The sequence below is a fragment of the Oncorhynchus gorbuscha genome, linkage group LG12 (assembly GCF_021184085.1).
Source record: "Oncorhynchus gorbuscha isolate QuinsamMale2020 ecotype Even-year linkage group LG12, OgorEven_v1.0, whole genome shotgun sequence".
In the NCBI taxonomy this organism is placed as follows: domain Eukaryota; kingdom Metazoa; phylum Chordata; class Actinopteri; order Salmoniformes; family Salmonidae; genus Oncorhynchus; species Oncorhynchus gorbuscha.
In genome coordinates, this window is record NC_060184.1 from 12,396,842 (window position 1) to 12,403,244 (window position 6,403).

Below are 6,403 nucleotides of genomic sequence, written 5' to 3' on the forward strand. Positions count from 1 at the left end.
ATACTTATGTCAATTATTATTTTTTATTTTTTTAAAATAAATTTACTAAACATTCTATGGGCTATTGTGTATAGATTGATGAGGGTGGAAAAAATAATTGAATCCATTTTAAAACAAAGCTGTAAAGTGACAAAATGTGGAAAAAGTCAAGGGGTCTGAATACTTTCCGAATGCACTGTATATGGATTCATTAAGACTCAAGTAAAGCATAGGCCAACACTACCAGGGCCGTATTCATTAGGGCATCCAAGGAAAGTCCCAGGAAATCCCTGCATATTTCAGTCTGTTTCCTTCCATTTTCTGCCTAATGAATATTACCCAGATGTCTGCTAGATGGTGCGTTCAAAACAACTGGGAATGAATCAAAAACAAGCTCAGACGGGGAAAATGTGTGACGTCAGTGATCTTAAGGTTGGAGAAGTCAGAGCTCTAGGATGATAATTCCGATTGGATGCGTTGGGTGTCTGAGAGATTATAGCCTCTAATTATTTAACCATGAATGTGCACTTTTCAAAATATATCTCCAGTCAAATTTGTTGCTAGCACGTGCACCCAAAATATAGCGTACCCTCTGGGTTAACTTGGTTTGAGTTTACGAAAACAGATTTAATACGACTACTAGTGTCATCCCAGATGAGGAATAAGACACTATTTCGGAGCACGTGTAATGTTTGCCAAAGTACAAAGTAATTACACACGCACTCGACACACACATACACATGGATTTTGTATTGTAGATATGTGATAGTAGAGTAGTGGCATGAGGGCTCCCACTTAATGTGTTGTGAAGTGTTATTGAGATGTACATGTCATGTAATATTTGTAATTGTATAGAACTGCCTTAATGTTGCTGTACCCCATGAAGAGAATGTGATCCTTAATCAATACAAATGACTAGTTGTTACACAGGAGGTAGCTAGTTAAAATGAAGTGTATCTTGAGGAGTAATTACTTGCAATTAATGTTTACTTACACAGTACATTACCCGTTCTGACAACCTTGCAATCATTTTTTACGTTTCTGGAAGTGCCATCCAAGTCAGACAATAAACACACTAGTGCACCATATAGCACATTATTTTCTTTAGAACTATAGAGGAGGAGAAATAAAAGTAGTGAACTACTTAAGTAGTACTTAAAGATTTGTGTAATTTCAGCCAGTAGTTTTGAAAGTGGAGCTCATGAGCCAAAAAGTGGTTTCCGTTATTTGTGTATCACGTCATCAAATTGTGCCCTACGTCATCAATGTCGTATGATATGTTACGTCCTGCAAAAATAATAATAATAATAATATTTGTGTTTGTGCAATTAGTATGATAAGTCATAAATCCAATTTGTGCTATACTGTATATTATACATTTGTTGTGCTTAAGATCCGGTACTTTAGTTTACACCACTGCCGATAGCATCCAAACACCATGTGGCAACCTGCATAAACATGATATGCGTTGGCCAACGGAGAACCGATCTCCTCATTGACACACCTCTGCTTACATCGCCAGGTAGTAAGTTAACAACTGTGACAACGGTTGGGATCCCTTGTGCATGCGCTGGGTGTCTGAGTGATTCTAGCCTGTTTAAAAGGCTCTAATGAATTAGCCATGAATGTGCACTGTTCAAAATATATCACCAGTCAACGTTGTTGTTAGCACTTGCCCCCAAAATAAAGTGTATCATCTGGGTTAACTTGATTGAGTTAACGAAAAGAGATCTAATATGAGTGTAATTCCAGATGAGAAATAGGACACTATTTCAAAGCATAGTACATGTAATGTTTGCTTAAGTACAATGTAATTTCTAGCTGTTACACAGGAGTTAGCTAGTTAAAATGAATTATATTTTGAGGAGTAATTACCTGTAATTAATGTGTACTTATACAGTACATGAAAATGCATATAAACAGTCTGAGTTTCTACTTTATTCAACTTTAATGCAACATGTTAAAAAAAATCTTACAATTGTTACAAAATATGGATTTTTATTGTAAGATTAATGTGATTAATTAGATTAAACAAAGATATAAGTAAAATAACTATTCTAGTGGTGACTGAAATCTGTAGCCTTTAGAATGGTGAGTAACCTAGATAGCTCATTTAGAAAAACGGGATTGTCTTGTAACAATGGAAATCAACAACTGTCTTCATATGTTTCTTGTAAGCATTTTCCCATCCTTTCACTTCTGTATTTCATCACTAGGTGGAGACATTGGCCACTGCACATCACACCCTGAGTACTAACCTGTATGGTCTAACACTGTATCTCCACCAGCTGAAGAGTTTGATCTGAAATGGTCTTCCCCATGCCCTATATGAACTTGTCCATCCCCTTTGGATTATTCTGAAGAAGGCCAAAACGTCAATCTTTTAAACTTGTCTAAGAAAACGAAAAAGAAAAAAAGATGAGCGAGCGTTGCGCCTTTTCCTGTCCAAATCAAAATCAAATCAAATGTATTTATATAGCCCTTCGTACATCAGCTGATATCTCAAAGTGCTGTACAGAAACCCAGCCTAAAACCCCAAACAGCAAGCCATGCAGGTGTAGAAGCACGAAAAGAGACATTTTTAGATTGCACCTCTACTCATGTTGGTTGGTTGAGCACCTTTGTCTTCTGTACCGTGGAAAACAACAGATGAGAAATGTGGAATGTGTTGAAGTGCCAGATAGAGGCTGAAGTGTGAGGTTGGGGCGGGATGCGGGCTTGCCACATGTTTCAGCGAACTTCAATGTGAAAGTAATCCCGATGATAAGTTGTGCGAGTTCATTAAAAGTGTTGACCACATGAAATCACATTCGACAACGCTTGACAATGATTCTAGCTAAGAATTAAACATTGTTTTCCCTGAGAAAATGCAATTCTGTTAAAACCTGTTGGTACTAGGGGGCAGTATTTTCATTTTTGGAGAAAAAAAACGTTCTCGTTTTAAATGGGATATTTTGTCCGGACAAGATGCTAGAATATGCATATACTTGACAGCTTTGGATAGAAAACACTCTGTAAAGATATTGTCTGTGAGTATAACAGAACTGATGTTGCAGGCGAAAGCCTGAGAAAAATCCAATCCGGAAGTGCCCCATATTTTGAAAGCGCTGCGTTCCAATGAGTCCCTATTGAGCTGTGAATGTCCTATCAACGAGCTTACGCTTTCTACGTATTCCCCAAGGTGTCTATAGCATTGATGTAGTTTTACGCATTCATGTTGAAGAATAGCCGTAGGCGGCTACATTGCGTAAGTGGTCACATGATGGCTCCCAGGGTGACTCTCGAGTAAAATACAGAGGTAGCCATTACTCCAATCGGTCCTACTGAAAAACTAATTGTTGAATAGATATTATAAACAACGTTTGCCATGTTTCTGTCGATATTATGGAGCTAATTTGGAATATTTTTCGCAGTTTTCGTGACTGCAATTTCCGGGCGATTTCTCAGCCAAACATGAAGAACAAATGGAGCTATTTCGCAGACAAAAATAATATTTTGGGGAAAAAATGAACTTTGGCTATCTACCTGGGAGTCTCGTGAGTGAAAACATCTGAAGTTCATCTAAAGGTAAACGATTTAATTTGATTGCTTTTCTGATTTTCGTGACAAAGTTGTCTGCTGCTAGCAAAGCATAATGCTCTGCTAGTTAATGATAAACTTTAACAAATGCTTGTCTAGGTTTGGCTGTAAAGAATATTTTTGAAATCCTGAGATGACAGGGTAATTAACAAAAGGCTAAGCTGTGTTCCAATATATTTCACTTGTTGATTTTCATGAATAGGAAGATTTTCTAGGAAGATTTGTGTCCGTTGCATTATGCTAATTAGTGTCAGGCGATGATTACTCTCCCGGACCCGGGTTTGAGAGTCACAAGAAGTTGTCACAGTTGGAGGGATGATCAGGAATAAGGCCTACATTCAGTCAGATCAAGCGTTAATCAGTGTTATGATAATGATTGTTTGTACGGTGGTGGCTAGATGGAGTACAGCTCCGTCGTGTTGGGATAACAGTTGTTAGTTCTCCTAACCTGCTGTGTTAGTTCTCCTAACCTGCTGCGTTAGTTCTCCTAACTAGCTTTTAGCTAGTTGAAAAGCAAAGCAAATGTGCAAATTGTTTTGCTAGACGTCTGGCAAAACAAAACCCATATGCATCTGGTGGACATCCGGCATTTAGCTTTGTTCACAATACCCATAATCACTCCATTAAGATGTGCCAGATGTCATGCATATTAATGGAGACTTCCACTGAAAACGCAACGCCCACTTGCGGTTGAAGGCTCCTTTGCAAAACGGACACATTTGTCCTTTACCTGTGATGTCTACAGAGTGTCAGGTAACACAGTCTCCTTTACCTGTGATGTTTACAGTGTCAGGTAACACAGTCTCCTTTACCTGTGATGTCTACAGTGTCAGGTAACACAGTCTCCTTTACCTGTGATGTCTACAGAGTGTCAGGTAACACAGTCTCCTTTACCTGTGATGTCTACAGAATGTCAGGTAACACAGTCTCCTTTACCTGTGATGTCTACAGAGTGTCAGGTAACACAGTCTCCTTTACCTGTGATGTCTACAGAGAGTGTCAGGTAACACAGTCTCCTTTACCTGTGATGTCTACAGAGTGTCAGGTAACACAGTCTCCTTTACCTGTGATGTCTACAGAGTGTCAGGTAACACAGTCTCCTTTACCTGTGATGTCTACAGAGTGTCAGGTAACACAGTCTCCTTTACCTGTGATGTCTACAGAGTGTCAGGTAACACAGTCTCCTTTACCTGTGATGTCTACAGAGTGTCAGGTAGCACAGGCTCCTTTACACGTGATGTCTACACAGAGTCAGGTTTTGCTGCTCCTCAGCTGTCTGTAGGTGAGGCCTCTTCTCTCTGCATCTGTCTGAGTTCTGCTGCTCCCCAGCTGCCTGTGGATGAGGTCTCTGCCCTCGGCATTTGTCTGGGTTCTGCTGCTCCCCAGCTGCCTGTGGATGAGGTCTCTTCCCTCGGCATCTGTCTGGGTTCTGCTGCTCCCCAACTGCCTGTGGATGAGGTCTCTAACCTCTGCGTCTGTCTGGGTTCTGCTGCTCCCCAGCTGCCTGTGGATGAGGTCTCTTTCCTCGGCGTTTGTCTGGGTTCTGCTGCACCCCAGCTGCCTGTGGATGAGGTCTCTTCTCTCGGCATCTGTCTGGGTTCTGCTGCTCCCCAGCTGCCTGTGGATGAGGTCTCTTCCCTCGGCATCTGTCTGGGTTCTGCTGCTCCCCAGCTGCCTGTGGATGAGGTCTCTTCCCTCGGCATCTGTCTGGGTTCTGCTGCTCCCCAGCTGCCTGTGGATGAGGTCTCTTCCCTCGGCATCTGTCTGGGTTCTGCTGCTCCCCAGCTGCCTGTGGATGAGGTCTCTTCCCTCGGCATCTGTCTGGGTTCTGCTGCTCCCCAGCTGCCTGAGGTTGAATCCATAGATGAGGGCCTAATTTATTTATTTCAATTGACTGATTTTCTCATATGAACTGTAACTACGTTTTACAAAGTTGTAACATACAGTTGAAGTCGGAAGTTTACATACCCTTAGGTTGGAGTCATTAAAACTTGTTTTTCAACCACTCCATAAATGTCTTGTTAACAAACTATAGTTTTGGCAAGTTGGTAAGGACATCTACTTTGTGCAGGACACAGAATCATTCCAACAATTGTTTACAGGCAGATTATTTCACTTACTCACTGTATCAAATCAACGTTTATTTGTCATGTTTGCCAAATACAATAGGTGTAGACCTTACAGTGAGATGCTTACTTACAGGCTCTAACCAATAGTGCAAAAAAGGTGTTACGTGAACAATAGGTAGGTAAAGAAATAAAACAACAGTAAAAGGACAGGCTATATACAGTAGCGAGCTCTAAAAGTAGTGAGGCTACATACAGACACCGGTTAGTCAGGCTGATTGAGATAGTATGTACATATAGATATGGTTAAAGTGACTACGCATATATGAACAGAGAGTAGCAGTAGCATAAAAGAGGGGTTGGCGGGTGGTGGGTGAAGGGACACAATGTAAATAGCCCGGTTAGCCAATGTGCGGGACCACTGGTTGGTCGGCCCAATTGAGGTAGTATGTACATGAATGTATAGTTAAAGTGACTATGCATATGTGATAAACAGAGAGTAGAAGCAGTGTAAAAAGAGGGATTGGCGGGGGGGGGGGGGTGGTCACAAATCCAGTGGGTCAGAAGTTTAAATACACTAAGTTGACTGTGCCTTTAAACAGTTTGGAAAATTCCAGAAAATTATGTCATGACTTTAAAAGCTTCTGATAGGCTAATTGACACCATTTGAGTCAATTGGAGGTGTACATGTGGATGTATTTCAAGGCCTTGCTTGACATCATGGGAAAATCAAAAGAAATCAGCCAAGACCTCAGAAAATAAATTGTAGACCTCCACAA